The sequence below is a fragment of the Anopheles gambiae genome, chromosome 2 (assembly GCF_943734735.2).
Source record: "Anopheles gambiae chromosome 2, idAnoGambNW_F1_1, whole genome shotgun sequence".
Lineage (NCBI taxonomy): Eukaryota > Metazoa > Arthropoda > Insecta > Diptera > Culicidae > Anopheles > Anopheles gambiae.
The window spans coordinates 88,651,853-88,673,886 of record NC_064601.1 but is presented as its reverse complement, the minus strand read 5'-3'; the positions used below and the strand labels follow the sequence as shown (position 1 = coordinate 88,673,886).

General features: G+C 41.1%; 1 non-coding gene across 1 annotated transcript; it reads right to left on the bottom strand.

Moving 5' to 3' along the window:
* Window positions 1-1,140: 1,140 nt before the first annotated feature.
* On the bottom strand, window positions 1,141-1,212 carry Trnaa-cgc (transfer RNA alanine (anticodon CGC)). Its single transcript has one exon. It is a non-coding gene; the product is annotated as a tRNA-Ala (tRNA).
* Between the last annotated feature and the right edge of the window lie 20,822 nt (window positions 1,213-22,034).

Sequence of the window (22,034 nt, the reverse complement as noted above, 5' to 3'; positions counted from 1 at the left end):
TTTTTCTCAATTTTCTGCCCAATCCGCTGCAGCTCGTACGCGATTGATGTAAAATGATTTATGTCTGTTATGAGATGAAATGGCGCATTGATGTGTCTGTTTTCTGTACGCGAACATATTTCAAGCAGGCAGAAATCATAAATAAATATTCTAGCTAGCTTTTTATACATGGAATTTGGTAATTTTTAGATGAAATTATTCCAATACTTCATACCGTTGCACTTGCAAATCCATGAATAACGAGTATTCTCAAAGAAAAGATCGAGAATGATAAATGATTTGATGATAAATGATTTGTATTATAAATTATTTAACTAGGTACAATGGTGTGTTAGATAAATTTTAATACTCTTTCCTCATTCGTAGAAAATACTTGCTTATTTTGTATGCATGTTTTGTTTGTATATTTTGTATGTATAGCTTATTTTGAATAGCAGTAGAAAAATAATAATAAAAATTAAGAAGAAAAGAAGAAAAAATATAATGAAGAAGAAGAAGAAGAAGACGAACAAGAGGAAGAAGAAGAAGAAAAAAGAAAGAATAAAGAAGAAAAACGAAAGATTAAAGAATAAAGAAGAAGAAGAAGAAGAAGAAGAAGAAAAATGAGAACAAAACGAAGAAGAAGAAGAAGAAGAAGAAGAAGAAGAAGAAGAAAAAGAAGAAGAAGAAGAAGAAGAAGAAGAAGAAGAAAAAGAAGAAGAAGGATGAGAGAAAAAAGAAAAAGAGGAAGGGGAATGAGAATACGAAAAATGAAAGAAAATTTAATTTATACTGCTTTTCTAAAATAAAATATTCTCTTTTTCTCTTTGTTGAGCGATTTTTTTTTTCACGTTTTTTTTATGTGAGCCACACCAATGTTCATTTTGGATTGCCAATTTTTTAGATTTTATAGCAATCTACAACACTGCAACTGGAAACAAACATGGTCCATGCTGTATTAAAAATGGTAAAAAACGGATGTAATCACGTCAAACTGGGAATAGTTCCGTGTTTCAGTTAGTTGCAGAATAATATTTGCAAATCTATTTTGCAAAAACAAGTTTTATCATTCAGCTAGAAACAACAACTTAATACAAACAGAATTACTAACACTACAAAAAAGTAATCGAAAAAATTGTCATATTTGATTACACACCACTTTGGAGATGCCGGGGATTGAACCCAGGACTTCTCACATGCGAAGCGAGCGCTCTACCACTGAGCTACATCCCCATGTTCCTTAGTTGAGATCCTCTATAGTACATATAGTAGCTCCCCCTATCCAGATTTTGATTCATAGTGTGATCTTCAATTCATGATGATCTTCAACCTTTAATTGATTCTATTTTATCTGTATCTCAGTCCTTAATACGTATAAACTAATGTATGAAATATTCACTTAGGGAAGAAAAACGTGTCGTCTTTGAAAGATCTTTTCTTCCCTCTAATAAAGCACCACCCCGAAAAAAAATACCGTATCGCGCAAACTGCAACAAAATCACTAATTTGACGACCGTTACATCATCAATCTCATTACGCCCATTATCGTGCATCATCTGCAGCAACTGCTGCCGTTCAGCTTCTACCTCGCTTCTACCTTTTCTTTCCCATTTTCCACCCCAAAAAAGTCATTTTTATTTACAGCAATCTCGCCGAAAGTGGAACCAAACCATTGGCCCATCGTTAGCGCTGGCGCACTTATTCATTCCCCGCGTTTGATTTGCAATCGTACGAAATGCATAAAAATAATAGCAATTTTTCTAATTGTCAATGATCGATTGCTTCTGTTTTCTGTGCTGCCACCGACGTGTAAGAGTGAAAAACAAAAGTGTGTGTTGGTTGATTTTTGCATCACCTGTGAATGTAGCCCAATAACTAGCGAGCGGGCGGATCCATCCTGCATCTTTCCCATTTTGTGACTGTCCACACACTTACACATACACCCTCGTTGGGCCGAACGGTTGAGAAATGGTTGAGGTGTCCCTGCCATACACCTACCGCTGCCCGGTTGCCGGCTACTTGTGATGGGTCCCTTTTTCCCCGTTGTCAAATTCATCGCCTGACGGACGGCGCGTCAAAAAATGATGGATGCGCCCACCCCGGCGAAAGAAAACAAAACCTTCCCCGGACGGTTGGCTCGGTCGTGCGAATATTGAATGGAAATTGATCGTCTGAAAATTTGCATTTAATTAGCGAGGCCACCGGGTGGGAGGAGGTGCGAGCAAACGGCGTACAAATTGGTCACAGACAGAAGCCAACAAGGCTCGGACCTAGACACAAAATCTGCTGCCCTGGCCGGATGGCAGCCCGCCGGTGTGGTGGGATAATTATTCTTCGAAAAGCTGGTGATGGTGTGTGCAAATGAATCTTAATTTAGTGTGTGTCGGTGTGTGTGTGTGTTTGGAAGCGTTTGGTCGGCACGATGGCTGGAACATAGAGGAGCCAAAATCCGGCACAAGACGGAGTTGGCCACATTTGCCAACCATTGACAGCTTGTCCTTAATGACGCAGTTTCTTTCGATCGATTGGGTCGAAGGACAAGAAAAGGATGCGTCCTCGCGTGTGGAAGGTACGCTTTTCATACCAAGCTAATTATCTGCCACCTACGAGTGCGAGCGGTTTTTGGTCGGAATGGGCGCCATTATCTTCAATTATAGTACGTTGAGTTATGTGAAAAAGGCAAGTTGATAAATCTGGGTTGAAAAAACTGTACGAAAATTACACACAAATTCACTTTTTGTTCCTTTTTGCTCGTTGCTTTTCCCAGTCAGACATCGTTCCGTGTTGGTTTTTCGTTTCTCCTTGCTTTCCTCCGGAATGACACAAACCGAAAGAGGGAATTACAAAAGGGGACGATCACGCCTCGCAAGAGATCTTGCAGGACAATTGGCACGATACCTATTAGCTTCCCCTAAATGACTGTGTAACAGATGCTTTCTCGCATTGGAAATTGTCTCTGCAAGTCTGCGGCAACTAGGGTTGATGTTCTATGTCCCCTCTGTTCATATCCACAGCACCATCGGTACGGTGTAATGCTAGGGCACGCACTGCCACAGAGTGGTAACATACGCTAGAAAATTGGCACGATGTCGATGAAGTGTGTTGATTATGGTTCGTCACATCCTCGCCGGGGTTCACTGTCAGGGTCGCTGGCGCAACCGGAATCATCAAAGACAGTGAAACTGCCTGCGAAAAGTAAAGGCAGCAGGCTACAATTTCATAGCACAACGACGTCCACTCGATTGCACACGGCGTGGTAACGTATATATAGCGAATATAGCTATCTATCGCGAACTTACACTCAGCCTGTGGAGTTCAATAAAATAGTCGCTATGGTTCTTGGGAGCAATTACACCCTGCAGTTTGGATCGTTCTGAAGTGTGATGCACCGCGATTGATCGGTGACTGTCATCCCTGGTACCGGTACGACGGTTTCGTAAGAGGTGCTAAGTGATGGGGTAAATAAGGAGAAGCAAAGGAGTGATTGTCACACCTGCTGCCGAGACGATTGAGGTGGACGAAGGATGACGGGTAGGCTGCTTTGGGGGACAAAAGCGAAGGAATGTCATCGACTTATGAATATTTCAGTGTGTGAAAATGGCATCAGACGTGTATGTGCAATGTTTGTTTGAGGGATAGAACTGACGTGAAGAAGACAAAAAGTGTATAAATCAATTAAATCAATTACCTTTACCGAGGAAAGAATAAAACGAAATGAAGCAACACAAAAAATGTTGTACCAAAATTATAGTGTGTTTGTACAAAAGTCCAAACATGTATATTGTACCCAGTAATATACCAGTCCAGTACCAGTACCAGTCAAATAAACCACATTACTTTTTATATTGTTTTATATAATTATTTTACATTGATATGAGTGGTTTTATATCAGTTGTGTTCTAACAATAAGTTTGAATAGTAAATTAAGCTGAACTGCGCCAGTTATCTTTTAAGTTATGCTTATGCTTAACATCCGAGCCTTTTTTGTGAGCATGTTTATCTGATACTTTAAATTCCCTCTTATCCAGATAGCTATAGAGTAATTTTAAGGAAGATAAAAATAAAATTAGATATATGATTTCATTGTATATTTCTTGCCGAATATATTTTTAGTTTTGTCAAAGGAATCAACTTCACCACACTGAAGGAGAAAAATACTTAGTGTTGATACGTTATCAACAGCACTCTTTCTTTCGCCCGCAGTAAAATATGATTAATAAAACAAGCGTTTTTTAAGCTGTCTTTGAGATAAAATTTTATTAGGAGACGCTAAACAATCCGTCACCTGTCTCGGGCTAAGGCGAAAGAGTGAACTTTCTTCTAGCCCCGATCGTGAGCCTTCGGGAGTACTCGGCCCGATCAGTGTTGGACGTTGTCCACACTAAGCATTTACCGCGTCGCCCTCTGTCGGCAATTACAGGGAACAACACCTTCTGTGCGAATCGGTTGTTAATAATTATTAACACACTAGCTGGCCGGACAAACTGAACCATTCCAAAAAAACTAAAATATTCCATTATTGCTTTGTTACTTGGTAGAGTTGTATCGTGCCCGTATCCCCTCAGGATCCGATCATCGAGTGTAAACCGCCAGGCACCTTACACCAAGTGTCAAAGTGCTGTATACAACACAATAACAATCCTGCTCTTTGTATGGGAGTTAGAAAATCATTATTTAATTAAGTTTAGTGTAACATCTGAATGATTTTTAAATCTTAAAACCTATTCTCATACCACCATAAGGTGTGTGCGAAGTTTCGTTGAAAATGATCCAGCCGTTTCGGAGGTTGCTCGCAACAAACACCGTGACACGAGATTTTTATATATATAGAAGATAGAAAATCAATCAATTTAATAGCATGGAACAAAACACAAAAAGCACTAAAGAAACAATTAAATTACATTATTCTAAAACATACACAGATGTAAGTAGCAGGAACATATTTGACATATAAAAGGTACAAATCAATGTATATAGAACGCAAAGGCTGCAGGGAAGGCTTCTTTTCTTGAATATATTTAATCGTTCATTTTTTGTCGTTTTTTTTGTGGACAATATGCAACATAAATATTTATATAGCTGAACCAAAAATTCAACAAAACAGGCAAATTAAACGTACTCTAAGGTCATAACATACAGCGTGGCATACAGCTTATGTTTCTTATAAATAATTGTGTAAATGTCCTCTACTTTTAGGTCCATTCTACTATAGGTAATGTAATACAAGCACTAATTCTTACAACCTTGCACAAGACTAGTATTTGCATTCGGGTTGATGCTTTCTTCTTTTATATTGTTATCTGCAATAGTCTTCAAAGCGTTTTTTGAACATCATTTCAAAAACAAAACTCTCCAGCCCAATCAAAACCACTCATTTCAAGCATTGTGGTACGAAACCAGCCAAAGAGAAGCGAACAAAAAATAAAGCACAATTTTTAAAATCACATTTATTCACAGCCCAAAATCATGAGCACACCAGTCTCAACCAACGCTGAAATTGAAAGTCGATAGGACAAAATAAACCTCAAAGCCATAGCGGTGAGCGGGGTAAAAAAAACGATTAAAGGGCAAAACAAAAACAAATGCGGTTCAAAAAAGCAACACACACAAACCGAATTCAAAAACATATATTTGAAAAGGCATTATTAACTCGACTGTTAAATTGAACCGGCCATATGCAGCCGGCATTGCGGGTGCAGTGTGCCAACCAAACTCGAATGCACCAAAGTGGACGCGTGGACGCGCGCAAAATAAAAGCAAACCGCCACCCGAATGGGAACGGTGGAGCGAAAATAAACACCGATGGCAAATAGCGAACCGAATCAATTGACTGCCGAAAAATGGTACCTTAAATGGTAACGCACACGGTATGCTTGCATGCTTTCCAGACTGGAAGCGACAGGCAAAGCAAATAGAGAGAACCAGAGAGACAGAAAGAAGCCAAATTGGGGAAAAAAACAAGCAGTGGTGTGCTTTTTATCATCAAACCATTGGCCACACCTGACAAATTTTCAGGCAGGCAAATGATCGGTTTGGCAAATGGAAATTTATTTTAACTTCTTTTTTATTTACGCCCGAATGGGCAGGGGCAAAAACTGATGGCTTTACATTTGTGCAATTGTGGTACGGTGGAAAATGAATTTATAATGCTAAAAAAAAAGATGGACAAAGCTAAACTACAATGAAACTTATTTTGCTGATGGTTGATCTTTGTATGATCGTTTCGCTTTGTTTTTCTACACCAAAAGTATTCCCAATCATTGAAATGGACTATACTTTAAAAATAAACCTACAAGAAGCAACCCTCACAAGACCCGCATTTTCATGTTCTTTTTCCGCCGAGCACTCGTTACATGCTCGTTGATCGTTTGTTATCTTTTCGGGCGCGCACCGTATGCACCGTATCCTTTCCGGTTGGATAATTTTCATCTCCACAAGCAGCAAAAAGTGTGGTTCAATATTGCCGTATAGGCCTACCACCGTATCCGTTTTCTGTTGCAATATGCACATTCAGGACGGACGCGTACTGGGAAGATTCCCGGTGGACAACCAACCAATCCACCACCACGCACGCACGAAAATTGGCATTTCACCTTATGCCGGTGCGTAGCTGGGAGCTCCCTTTTCCACCTCCCCCCCGGGGAGGTACTGCAGTGTAGTTTCGAATGATATGAGCCGACTGGCCACAACGGTGAGGGTAGTTTGTGGTTTTTGCGTTGTGGTGTGAATGCGGTGCATTGGCAAAGAAAACAAAAATTGCATCCCGATCGTGGTATGGCGAGCGGTTGTGTTTTTTGTTTGAACTTATTTTCCAATGATGCAGCATATGTGTGCATTGGTAGAGGATTGCTTGTTTGTGTTGTCTTGTTTTAAAGTATTTTTGTGTTTTTAATTTGTTTTGTTTTTCAATGTTTTTTTTCCTTTCTGTGCAGTTTAAAATGAATTTTATTTTGTGCATTCTACGTGTAGTGCATGTACTAATGTTTTATTTTACTTTTTTCTAATTGTTTAAAATTTTCCTTCAACTTACTATATTTTTATGTTTTCCCAATATAATATTTCTTATTTACATTTCTCTTTTTTCTGCATGTATTTTTTACCTTTTACCTTAACCTGTTTTTAGTTTTACTACACTAGTAGTTTTACTTCGTTATAAGTTTTTTTAAATTTATAATTTTTTTTCATAAAAGTGTTTAAACTTTGTTATTACTTTTATCTACTTTTTTTCTTTCTCTAATTTTACCACGATTTCTTCATAATACAATATATGTAGCTAAATCAAAGCTAGCCATCTGATCGTTCCTCCTCCTCCTCGCTACACTCAGTAAAGTGGTTCTGTCACCCACAAATGGCACAACAACGCTCGATTGTCATCGACAAATGAAAAAAAAACTCCGTTTGATTTCCCATGCATTGCCACACTCGCCAAGCCCACCCGATAATCACTATCATGTTTAGGACGTTGCTTCCATTTTTTTTTCTCTCTTCTCGTACCCGTCTGTCTATCTAAGTGTCCACAATTTCCTAAGCCACCATGTGCGCGCGTGTGTGTGTGGGAACACATGAAAATCTGTGTCATTTATTCAATACGTCCCGCAGACCGGATCCTGTCCCTATTCTGCGTCTTCTCTTCCCGCTTAAGTTAAATCGTCACGATGACATCGTTGAAACATAAACGTCACTAACACACTTTCCACAACCAATCCAGCAGCAAAGCATATTGTCACCGTGCGTAGTACGGTGGCAAGCTGTATTATTTTCTTACCACCTTACCCAACCCCCGTTCCCTTGTGTTGGACAGCGGACACTTCCTTTCGGGGTGGTTTGTGGATGGGAAAAGGGAAATGAAATCGAAAGTGTGACGCTTGCAAATGACATCTCTCCGCATCTAAACCTTCCCTCAGGGGGGAGGAGAACCATTGCACTGAAAAACACAACCCAACACACGCCACCATCCTGTGCCGTGGAGAGTGGAAAGCTCGTCTAGCTGCTAGATTATATCCTTTTAAAAGGAAAGATGATAGTAAAAAAAATGCATGTACACCACACCATCCCGAGCGGGTGTCGTCGGATGCGCATCTGGAGCAGAGCAACGAACAGTGTCGCATCCTTTTCTGTATTTTATTGGTCTGTTACCACACCGCCACCGCCTTGGGCCTTCTCGCACTGCTGCGCTGCTCGAAAACTCTAATAAATGATACCTTGACTAATAAAGCATAATGAAGCGTATTATTGCGCGGTGGCAGACAGGGCCAGGGATGCCAAGCGGATCGGTGGCATTCGCCATGCAGCTTTAACCATTCTGTATGGCATTTGAAGCCGCACACAGACACACACATTCGTATTCGTCGTGGTCATGGGCTTATGGGGTGGTTTGAAACAATTAGAGGGACATAAAACCTGACACAATTAACTGCTGACGGTTGGATTGGTTTATTCTGAGAAGTGATTTTTGCAACGCTTAAAGCGTAAATTTGCTAGAAATTATTGAAATTGAATTAAAAAAAATGATTGCACAATTGAATTATCTTTTATATTTTATTGCAAATAATTCTCCCAATAACTATTAAAAACGAGTAAAATACGCTTTATTACCTACACGGGCGAGTCTCCAGTCCCTTGTGTTACGCCTGTTCCCTTCCTATTAAACACTAAATACGTTTTACGCAAGAGCTCAATATAAACAAATCAGTTCTGGTCACGTGTCAATTGCAAGGGAAAAATCACACCGCCCCTGAATGAATGCCCAAGCAGCCAGCAGCCGAGCCGAGGATGGCCGGAATCGAGAGCAAAGACGGGGCTTTTTTGTTTTGGTATTATCTTTTCTCCTGTTTTATCATTTTTCATGACTGCTTAACGAGCGGATGGTTCAGCTGGAGGGTGCGCAGACACTTCTAATAATTTCTTCCCCACCCCAAAACAAAAGGGGTATTCCCTCGCAACGCCAACAGGCGCGCCGAGACCATTCGCTCGGGGTCCGCTGCCTAGCAAAATTAGTTCCGGTGAGGGTATCACCCGGGGGTTTTGTGTGTGTCAAAAATTAATTAATTTTGACTCGTCCCGATTGACCATTCTCTATCCGAGATGCTGCTCCTCCTGACCATGCGCCCGGGAAAGTAGCAAGGAGAATTGAGTTACATGTGGTGGGCAGCAAAACTCCCGTTGCCTCTAATTGCCACCGTAACATTAGCATTAGCAGGAGCAAAGGGTAGATCCAAGGGCACGGATGCGGGTGAGAGGGGCGAATTTTAATAAAAGTCAAGATCAACTTTTCGGCACTTCCTGGAGAAAAGGGATTTAACGGTCGAAGGTGTACGGTATTTTTTGTTATTGCTTCTTAGCTTCACTTGTTTCTTAATCCTTCCATACAAAAGCATTTGTCTTAAGATTGTGCTCTACTCCAGTGTCAGCTTTTTTCACGTCGATCCAACATTATTTTCAACTGCTAAAGAGATGCTGTTCAATGTCAAACCGTGAAAGTGAGGGTAAAAAAAGAGGATAGGCTTACCCTGCCGCAGGATAGCGACGAGCGGCACAAGAAAAAGGTACACCAGGAATCTGTAAAGTCAAACCATCGGATCGTGTTTTTTTTTGCTTTTTTATTTTAGGGATGGCAGATTTTCAGAACCCTTCCTCGGGCCCCCTTTTCGGGAAGTCAACCTTCGATGTCTGAAGTTTCTGGTATGTATGCAGCACCACCACCAACCATCCCAACATGTCAAATATGTTGTTTGTCCATCTGTGGGCTCATCAAACGTCAACTTCAGGCCGGCAAGCCTCCGAACGGGAGGGTTCGGCAAACGGTCGGCTTTGCGTCGGTGAAATCATTCAAAAGCGACCCGTATTTCCGGCCGCTCGGGTGTCCCTTTTTTCGCTCAACTTTAAATCAGGAACCTTGCACACAGACACACACAGACAAACACACAGGCACACTCTGCTGCTACCGAATGCAAACGCAGACGAATTCAATTAGCATAAATCTCCATCGAATAGAGCGTGATGTTTTGATTTTATTTGATTTTCCATGAATTTTCCATGAATTCAGTGCACCCGATCGCGACAACGAACCCGTTTTCAAGGTTTGACGGGTGGAAATTAATTTAAAAAAAAAGCCGAGTCAAACATACACCGCACTATCGACGTGCCAAAACCTCCGACAGGAACATCTCTCGCCAGCTAAATATGTGATACATTTCCATAGCATTACCCCCTTTCATGCCATTCTTCATTGGGACGGGATAATTACAACGCAACTACACCCTTAATTTGTTGTCACTTTCAACGGCGACGGTGAGCGGTAATTGTTCGGTAACTCCCTTGCGGGAACTAGTCAACGATATGGAGATGAGTTCGATGCCTTCCCTAGGGTCCCTCTCTCTCTCTCCCTCTTACCAGCAACCATATCAGTAGTGCGTACACAACATTAGCGTTGATATTATGATAGGCTTCGACAGGGTAAACACGCTTGTTTCGCTTTTTTAATGAACCGAAGCCTCCCCGTTGTCGCGGGTCACGAAAGATAACCATTTTTTTCTGCTTCTCCTCTGAAACACAATTCAAAGTATTTTTGTTTACCGAATGTTGCCCGTGCAATGTACACCCGGGGAATCCATAATTCATGCTGTCACGACAACAATGCCAAAAATGAGCGAACATCAGAACATACCAAGGACGCTGTGGGACACATGGGCGCTGATGTAATTGACATCCGGAATCCGGTTGTAATTGTTGCTTCAGGTACCGCGTGTTTACATGAGCAAATCGTTCCTGTGAAGGGTTTGTGTTTAAACTGCATATATTAGTGAGGCAAGAAAGCCAATTTATATCTCTAAACGCTAATCATTCTGCAATTGACTCATCTTTTACTTCCACTTTAAATAGATAAAGCGGCAGATAGAGCCAGATGTTCAGATACATTATTAAATATGTACGCAAAGGTCTACTAAACCTTGCTTGTTTAATTGTTTCTCTATTTACTAAATTTACTTATCTAATGATATTGGCTACTGACTGCTTAAAACTGATAGCAAGTATTTTAATTTCTTCTTTATTTTTCTTCTTTTTAATCATCTGGTTCTCATTTGTACAGCGATACAAATTGCTCCCAAAAAAGGACGCTTTTTCGATTGTACTGCATGAATCCACAAAAAGGGCAGCAAAAAAAGAAGCAGTGAACTATCGAGTTAAGTGTTCGAACTCCTCATCTATGAACCATAAATAGCATCTGCCGGCAAATACATCAGCATCAACCAACACGGATTCATGCCTAAGAGATCAACTGCGACAAATCTGATGCAATTCATTAGCGGCTGTTATAAGTCCATTGATGCTGGTATGCAAGTTGATGCCATTTACACGGACAATAAGGCGGCTTTTGATAGTGTGTCTCAGAACATTCTTCTGGCAAAACTTGATAGACTGGGATTATCACCACCCTTGGTAAAGTGGATGAAATCGTATTTATATGGTCGTTCATATGCAGCTAGAATGGGCTCCCACCAATCTAGAACTATCGGTGCCTCTTCCGGCGTACCCCAGGGCAGCAACCTGGGGCCTCTGATGTTACTGCTCTACATAAACGACTTGTACACGGCACTGCCAGATAATAGTTGCCTACTCTACGCAGATGATGCTAAAATCTATCGTGAGATTCGTGAGCCAGAGGACCATCTTCAACTTCAAGCCACCCTGACTGAAATTGTCTCCTGGTACAAGCGTAACGCATTAAGCGTCTGTATTGATACATATGCCATAATCTCATTCAGCCGTTGAAGAGCTTCAGCGCTGTTTAATTATACGCTTGATGGTCAGAACCTCGAAAGAGTGAACTGTGTAAAGGATCTAGGAGTCCTCCTAGATGCTAAACTCTCCTTCGAAGAATAGATAGACCAAGTAGTCGCTAGTGGCAATCGGCTACTTGGCTTGGTCATAAACATGACGCGCGAGCTTCGTGATCCTATGTGTTTCAAGACACTGTACTGCGCACTTATCAGACCATTGCTGGAATATGCTAGCATTGTTTGGTGGCCAGCATCTACTCGGGCACTTGCGCGGCTAGAGTTCATCCAACGAAAGGCAACGCGCTTTGCCCTTCGTGATTGGCCGCGTCGTCTCGACTACAGGACTAGGTGTTTGCTGCTTGGGATCTCGCCTCTCGCCGAACGTGTTGAGCATGCCAGACTGGCATTTATCACGGGAATCTTAAACGGAACCATCGACTGTCCCGAGCTGCTTTCAAGGATTCACTTCAGGATCATGTTCCTGCCAGAATACTCCGTCGCCGGCCAATGATGGCAGTCGCTGAAATCCAAACAACCTTTGGCTGTCGCAACCCCCTTCTTTGTATGTGCCGTCTACTAAATTCAGCTGACAATATCTATGGGCCTGGAATGACGATAACGGAACTGATTTCGCTTTTAAGTGTTCGGAATGCGTCCAAAAATAACTGTATATAAATGTTCTGTTCGTTATGTAATGTCTATTGTAAACAAAATTTGACTCGAGAGGGCTTTATAGTCCATCGATTAATAAACCCTAACCTAAAATAAGACTTCTGGGATCCCTCGTCATCAGGCTCCTACATAAGTTACCTACAAATCAAACGAAACACTCTATTCTAAGAAATTGCTCCTAAAGGACAAACAAATAGTAGTAAATAATAATACAAAACATATTTTACATATCACGCATTTCTAGATTTTCCGTTGGTCATCCTCTTTCTCACAGCAATGCCACGTGCCTGTAACAAATAGAGGTTAGTAAAAAAAAAAGACTGTAATGAATGTTGCACACGATGCAGCAATAAAGGCTCATTTTCATCCCTCACAATGCACCAGTAAATAGTACGTAGGTGGGACCACGCGTACGAGCTCAGTTCCGCTTCGTCTTCATCGAAAACATTCAATTTCGATGCAAATACTGTTCTCGCTGCGCTGCGCTGTATTACAATCGCGATCTGTAATGTGGATCTCAGCAATCAGTCCGATATCAATCGCGCCCGATTTGCCGAGACAATTTGCTACAAATCGAGGATCATCCGTGTGCAGTAATTAAGTGTTGTACTGATGCGGGAATAACACGATCAATAACACCTCAATTAGAGCGTCTGCTTCCGGCTGTGTGGGGAAGAATTGGAGGGAAAAGAACAAACACAGACACACACACACGCGTGCAATGGAACTACAATCTAACACGTGCAAATAGTGTGCATCGTTTCGTGGTTTTGGGAAAACGCATGTAACATTGGATGTAAATTTACGACCGAACATGGTTCAATACATCCGCGTGCTAATGTGTGCAACTCTCCTGGCTCGCTGTGCCATTCGATCAATTTATGTCGTACCGTGTACACGCCCCTAAGGGACAAAACCCGAAAGGGAGCTCAAGGAAGGGCGGGATTTTTTTTTTAACTTACCAGAAACCTTTTTTGCAAAGATTCATGAACGATTTTTTGGTACGTTTTCTTTTGGGCACAAAATGCAACAGAGGGGACGACGACCATTTGGCCATATTTTTTGCTATTAATTCTGATTGCAAACACTAATGTTCACACAAGTTATGATAAATGTGATGGCTTTACTGGTACAATCTGTTTCTATGTTGCGATTGTTTTTTCTTCTTGCGTTGATCCCTAGAGGTTAGATAAATTATTTTTTGCGAATAGTTTTGCGTGGACTTAATGTTCATGATCACGTGTAATATTTATAGCATTTTTCCTCTTATTGGCCGTTACAATTGTTGGTGCGATTTGGTTTTATTAGGTGTGCACTGACTATTTATTGCCTATCGACTGTCCTTTCATGGGATAATCTCTTTTGCTTATGATGAAATCAGTACATTAGAGGCTCAATGTTAGCTAGAAGCATGAAATTAACCTAGCAACAAACATGTTACTATGAAACATACAATTGAAAAATATATAGACTTATAGACATAAGCCTAATACAACAAACAAAATAAAGGACTTTACTGGAAGTAAACAATTTTATAACATTTATTAGCCTCTAGAGAAAATTAAATTAACAATAATATGTAATGATTTTGTTTGAAAGTAAAGGACACGGCCTTTTCCCTTGCCGTATGTTACCTCATTCCCATTCCACTCGTTACATTTAATAAACCTACATTAAAATCACGTAAATCAGTTTCATTTTTGTTGTTCTCTGCCCGAGAGTCCTCTTCAAAATGCTCGTTCTAATTGATAACGCCTTTGACAACACTTTCGCTCGACTTCCCCTGCTCACTTACGACACACACACAAAAAGAACATCCCTGCCTGCACCTTTTCACCAGAGTGACAATGTTACCGATTTATGAAAAACGCTTAACCATTTTATACCAAACCCTTTACAGAACCGACAGCCGTTTTACAGCATCGCTAACAACCCATTATCATAATGATGGAAACTAATTTTGCTTTATTAATTCACTACCCCATAGCAGCAACCGTTTCCGTCCCTTGTAACACCCGAACGAACACAAGCACCAATCGTTCAACAAAGCCCATGGGAAACAGCTACCCATACGCGGGGCCAGCTGTAGCTGCATGCTGGCTGGCAGGCGACACTTGAAAAGCTCAAACACCTCGCCCCAATTACAAAACCTCCGGACGTCGGCACTGTCAGAGCCCTTATTTTCACAAAAAGGCCCGTTCGTTCGCTCCGTGATCGATACTCTAGCACGGCGCACCTCTCTAGCACCATCAGCGTACATGTACGTACACACCGGAAAAAAAGGACATCGGGCTGGGGATGAAAAGTCATAAATTTAAAGTTTTACGACACTTTGAAATGAATGAAATCGAAGTTTAATTTGTCAAAATATTGTCGTTACATTCCCGTTTTCGGCGGGTCGATTAGCCGTCGTTCCACGGGGGCACTTCCTCGCAGGCATAAGGAATACAAGGGAAGGAACAGGACGAAGCGGAATGAATGGATTGATGCTTATGAAAGTGTTGGACACTTACCTTTTCCTAAAACTCAAAAAGGTTTATTGCGTGTCGCCATCCCGAACTACTTTCTTCTCAAGCTGTAATAACAGTACAGAGCTTGTACGATGGTGTCCTTATTGTTTAGTTCCAAAGAAAAAAGACATAGAAAAATGTGAAACGCAAAAACGAAGGGATTTGAAACGATTTCTTACCCTTTTGTACTGCGACTACAGCGAGTCATAAAAACGCACAATTATTCAACCTGAATGAAGCTGTCACGTACAGTCGGTGTGTAATTTTTTAAGTCAACAACGGCACCGTGTCGATGTCTTATGGCGGCATTCTTTCTTTTTTTACTGTGCTTTCCTACTTCTAGCTCATTTTAAAACCCAAAAACATGGCTTAATAGTCAATAAATTTCAAACCTTTGCACTGAATGGATAATTTCCTTTTTCTTTGCTCGCAAATAGCAATTTTCCAACTGTCCATGCGTACCAAAACAATCAACTTGTCGGTTTTGCCTGCTCCCAAAACGACTACAACGAGCACCCCGTTCACACATGGCTGCAATTTGCACACCTTCATCCCCACACACACACACACACACGTGTGCTCGGCAGGTGGTGTTTTTGCTGCAGCGGGGTGGGTCAGAGCTGACCTTTTCTCCTCCCACCGATCGCACCTAACTATGTTGTACCCCGATGGCCAGAGAATTTTGGGCAGCAGTCAAAAAGTCACATCCCAACATTACCCTTCATCGTCGATCGCAGAGTGGACGGTGAAAACATCAAAGCGTTTCATCATTTTCCATACGCCCAGCACAGCAACAGACCGGCCAGAGCCAAGCGGGGAGTGTGTGTTACTGAACCTCTGCCTCTTGCCCACGCCGCTGTCGTTCTGGCCACACACACACACCAAACCTCCCCATGAACCGATTGAAGGGACACCCCGTTGGTGCGTTTTTCGCTCCTCCGAGTGTTATGATTCTGGTTATGGTTCCAAAATCAAGTGACGGAAAAAAACCCTCCATACACCCATACACATTTCACATACATGGTGGAAAATTCGCCCTCAAGCCAGAAAGACCGATTCTCCGAATGACTTCTCGCACCCGCATCAGCTGCGTGCGACATTGCGAAAAACCGTTTTTCGAAAAGTGATTCTGTTCCCCCAACCCCTGGGGCACACCGACGACACCCCAGCTACCGGTAGGGCTTTCTCGGTAGCTTGGCTCCAATGATGAGGAAAACGGTTCCGCCAAACGAATCCATTATTTCACAGTTCCACGAAACAGGCGAACTCGGCACACGGGAAGGTGTAATTTTTTTCTTCTGGTGTTGTGAGTTTTGATTTTGGTGCGAGGGAAGGCAACAACAAGAACAACAAAAAACTGTACAGGATTAACACTACATCGAGCAGCAGTCAAACGCGGCAGTCAAGGGAGTCGAGCGTACCACGCCAGTAAGGCCGGAAACGATCTAAACGGCAAATGTGACGGGCAGACGGCAGACCCAATTAATTCTCGCTTGACAAATTTTCACTTCAAACTCTCATACACATTGCGTGTTGATTCACGCCGGGGGCGGCATGTGGAGACATTGGGAGATTTTCGTTTTGGAAGGCTCATTGTTTGCTGTTTGTACGGCGGCGTAGTGAGTTTGTAATGTATTTATGTGTTTGGCGATTTCTTTGCATTTTCGCGAATGCTGCGCGTGCTTGATGCACGAAGTCGAAAATGAGGTATTTCACATTTGTTACATTCAATTTACATTTTCTTAGTTTTTTTTTTATTGAAATCGAATCTTGAAATTAAGCTTACAGTTTTGCTGACAAATAAAACACTTTCTACTTATTTTTTGATACATTTGCGATGTATTTTCATATTGAGAAATGATTGCCAATAACATTACATTTTAGTTTATGTTCTGTCACGAATCTTTTTTCCAGACACAAGATTGATTTTGTAAAAGTAATGAACAGTAGACAGTTAAACAAAGGGTATTGATTAGTACATACAATTGAAATATCAATAATAATACAAAAGCTATCGTAAACCTTTAAAAAATATGGAAACAGAATGAGTTTTGCAAATAAAAAATAATAAAACTAGTTCATTTGAAATAAAAGATGTTAAAAAGATGAATGATCTTTCTGAAAAAAGATAATTAAGGATCATTATCAGCGTATACAATTTTATGAAACGTCGAAAGGAAATGATTTTTTAATTACATTGTCAGAAAACAAAAACCGAGCAAATAAAAAAAAATTTGTTAAGTCCAACAGAATGAGCATGCTTGTTTCATGTGACTCTGTTGCATTTAACATACGATTTATGTATTTTAAACAACTTCGAACGCTAAAAAATTAATTTGTTGAACCTTGTTGAAGAGTTGTCCTTAGCAAATTCATAGTAAATTGAAGTGGATTGTTCGCCTTTACGTAATATTTCAAGTTTTTTAGCGATTAAACCTACTTTCTGCTTGGCATATGACGTTATTTCAGTTACGCTGAGAAACTGTGGTATGAGACCTATTAGTTAAAATCGTCATGTCCTATTATTTAAAAAATATTGTGTGCCATTGATTAGCACGTGCCTCGAGATTTCAGGCAGTGCTTGTGGGATATAGCTTAAATTTAAAAAGAGCATCTTGAGTAAAAGTAACATCGTTATTGAAGATCAACGAAGATTTATATTCAAATCAGCATGCAAGCTACAAATTCCATTTTTAATTTTGATATTTTATTGCGATTTAATTCATCCAGACTCTAGTAACCGACTAGCGACTCACTTTCTGATATTTGACTCGCTTGGAAACCGGATGAATTAATCCGCAAAGGAGTAAGAAAGCAGTCAGTTGTAATAGTTAAAGTGAAGAAAGTAGTGATGGGCAAAATGGATCTGCAGCCGGATTTGGATTGATCCGAATCCGACTGCTTTTGGATTCGAATCTGGATCACTCCGGAGTTAGTGGGAGAGATGGCTGTTTGGAAGGGAATAATGTTCAGCCTTTCTTTAAGTTGTTGGGTAATTAAGGGTAAGTTGTTGAGTTTTCATCATCCTTAGCCAATTATTCAAAACAATTAACTCATAACTACACTTCCTTATTTACAAACTATAAGTTTCCTGTGAACTTTCCGATTTGCCTATCAGATATTCACAATATATTGTTAGCTTCCATAATTAATTTTGATTCAATAAATTTATTTGAGCTACAAGGTATTGAACGTTGCTTTAAATTACGTATTAAGGAAGCAAACGATAAATTATGAGATTTGTCAAAAAAAAATCTGCAAACATCCTGAAAATCATGGAAACCCCAGTACAGGGTTTTTTGCCGGTACGCACATAGACGATCGACTTACTTATATGTATAGCTATAAATGCAGCAAAGTTAGCCAGGAGCTAGGGTTGCTTGCAAGCTTAGTTTTGTAGTGTAAGTATTTTGATCTATGAATTAAGCACGGCAGTGAAAGGGATTCAATAGGAGCCATTTGGATTCGATCGGGGTAATCCGGATTCAATCGGAGCCAATAGAATCTGTATTCATTAGGAGCAGCCGGATTCGAAGCCATATTTATTTCGGAGTCGGATCCAGATTAAGAATGTCGGCTAGAAGAAAAGAATACCCATTACTAGAAGAAAATCGCTAAAGATTAATGAAAATTAACGATATTTTTATATTCTGCTTAGCGAGTTTCTTACACGAGTTAATACAACGTTCGAATCCCATTAAGCCACTCTTCTGCGCCATGTAGACTTGAAAAAAAGTTATTATTCTCATCTCTTGCTCAAATCGTTTCAATCCTCGACACTATCATACAGATTATTTTCATGCAAGTGTAGTTGTGCAGTACTGATAAATAAACATAACAGTTCCATTTGTTTCAAGTACGTATTAAGCTATTAAGTGCAAGAATCATTCATATATTCAAAGCAATCTTTCTAAAAACAATAATGACAAAAAAGTAACTCTGCTGCTCATTGGTAAAGTTTAATTTTATACACTTTTTCGTAGATAATTAATGCAAATATAAAATGTTTGACCAAGTAGTCGATTTGAGACTATGGGCAGTCAATATACTTTTTGGACTTTTTGGACGTATATCACATGTTACCAGTGTACCAATCTAAATCAGTTTTTAACAATCTGCCTTGTTCGGTTCAGTTTCAACTAAATCAAACAAAATAAAAAATGAATCACATTCTTCCAAAAACTGCTTGCTTGAGGAAAACGTCAAACCTCAGCCAAACAATTGATTCACTCAATGCAAACATACAGCAAATATAATCAACCGTCTCGTATGACATCCAATCGCTGAATAATCCTGCTCACTAATCACACGATCTGCTACGATATTGACCAAACATTGCAACGGCACAATCAGATAAACACCCCAACCGCGCATTCCAACATTCCCACCAAGGTCAAGAGCACCTGGTCGCTGACGGGCATTGGATTGGAAATGTCATATTTTTGCGAAATTCCCGTCCGTCCCCGTACGCAGCTGAACCCCAACGCATGTCCGCACGGGCCAACGGGGACGGTTCGATTACGCTTGCTTGAGTAAACAGAAAACTTCCGCTTGACGATCACTGCCAAGGTAAGGACGTACTCTGGAGTACTGGCTCGCAAGACAAGTGCGTGTGTGTGTGTATGTGTAAGAGGGGGAAAGAGATGGAAAGGGTTCATATTTGTGCGATTAATTTGGGTATGTTTCCGTTAGCAAACGACAAACGCAAACACGTTATTGCAACATAACGGCCTCCCGATCGGCGACCTTTGGGGCGAGTGTTTGATTTTGTCGCGTTCGGTAAGGACACGAAGGTGGACACAGGTGGGTTTGGTATAGGGGGAGAGAGGGCACGAGTGTCAACGTACTGCATTGAGCATTGTGTGTGTAGCAACAGTTTTACAATCGTTGTCAACCACAAGGGTGGCGAAAAGAAAAAGGGACAGTTTTGTGCTATTGCAGATTGACCATTTATCTTTTTTTAAGACTGTATAATGCTAGCTACAGAGGGTTTAACCAGCCACAATTTTGCAAAATTTCAGTTTTTTGTTTGTTTTGATTGCGAATCATTTTATTGTTACAATTTCTGCACACATGTCCACACGGTAGAAGCAACGGAAAATAGAAATGTTGCCGCGCATTCGTAGCACAAAGCTACAGCTAGAGGCAATCTTAAGCGCAAATAATGGCACTTATTTCACCCCTCTTTTTCCCTCAATTAACCTCATTTGACCGCAAGAAGCAACAACAAAAAACGTATGTTTTATGCTGCATCTTGAATTGTGCAGCATAAAACCAAACTCTATTACACTTGGCCACCTTTTTTTTCTCTCCCATTTCGAACTGGGATTGGTTGGGAGCCGTCAATTGGATTGACCACGACCGGTGCGCGCGCGACCCGGGTGTATGTGATTAACGTACATATTTCTCTTCCCTAATTACCTTATGCTGTGGTGGTGACGACTGTGCATTTTTTGTGTCCGTGTGTCTCTTATGTGTATTTATCTCTTCGTTTTCACTCGCCAACATGATCGTAAGTGTTTTTTGTGTGCCCTTGTTTTTGTGTATGAGTTGAGGGTTGTTAAAGGGAACTCTTCCGACCCTGCTCCAGTTGGGACCGGTGCGGCTTCAACCACAGCTGCAGGTGTATGTCATTGCGAAAAGCTTCGCTTCTATCACTCTAACCTCGAAACAGTAATTGCAACTACACACAGACACACACACTCCCCCGAAGGAATGGGCATTTTCTTTTAGACGCTTTTTTTGTTCGCTATCTATTTCTTCTTCTCGCCGCCTTTTGTGGCGCTGTTTGTGGTGCACTGGGTGCGCATGATGTTAAGCTTGCTTTTGCCGATTGGATTGTGGCAGGTTCGCAATAAAGCAGCTTGCAATGCAGTGCTCTTCTAGTAGCGGGAAAGGGTTTTGAGTGCTTCCTAAGCCACCGTTGGTGTTGGGCAAAAACATCGAGCCGGCACGCGAGAGGCATAAAAAGAAGCCACTGCGTGCGAGCTCGTAAAAGCTCATGTTTTTGCGCAGCACATGGTAAAAAGAGGCAATGCTTTATAAGGGAATGTGTGGTGCAAAAAACAAGAAGACCACAAACAAAATCGGTACCATTTCATAATCTTAGCATGAGCAAAATATAAGTATTCAATTTCGGGGTTTTTTTGCTTACAATTTGATATTTTTAATGTCTTGCAAAGGACAAATAAAGCTCAGGATAAGCTCGGGCTCGTTTGATGGTGAATTTGGTGGTAAATGCGTGTGTTTTTCCCCCTTTTGCTTGTCCCACTTTGTCCCATCCATCCCATTAGCCATTGCACATACAGCTACATGCACCGAGCTACAGCGATTGCGCGGCAGAAGATGGACGACGGTTCGTCTTCTAAACCTTACCGCAATCACTCGTTATTCGTTTGATGAAACGCAAGCTGAAGTAATTCACCACGCACGGCGCAATGCGACCGGGGCAGATTAGAGCAGATGTGTATCGGGGCAACGCATTTTATTTAACCGTTTGCAATGACCTGCTCAATAGGTGTACGACCACCACCATCACCACCATCACCATTACAGACAATAAGTTTTTGTAGGTCAGACAATAAGCTGCGGATGATTAGATGATTAATGAAGCGCTCTTCTTTGCTGTTTCGGTGTGGTGAGTGAGGAAATTTGGACAAGCTTCTGGGTCCGGCCGTGCCGTTCGTGAGTGGGTATTGTAATTTCGCTAAACTGCGTTTGTAATGTGATTAAGATGAGTCTGGGTGTGTGTGTGTGAGAGATTTTTTATTCCTTTTTTCTTCTTCTTCTTTCTCCTCTTCTTTAGTTGATGAGACGCCCGGCGACTGCTGCAGTACTGTGATGGGCAAAGGTTTCGATGTAATTTTTCACAATTACACTCGTCCCAGTGTTTTACCACATTGCTGTGCGGCACCGACACATCTTTTGCATCTTTTGCGCAATATTCAAAACAACGTAATCGACTTGGGTGGGTCGAGATGTTTGGGAAGGAGAGTGGATAGGATTTGGACTCGAGGTGGTCGATTAAATTCATATTACAACAGAAAATATTGCACGAATGGGTAGTTTGTTAGGGTCGAGATTTGAGATGAAT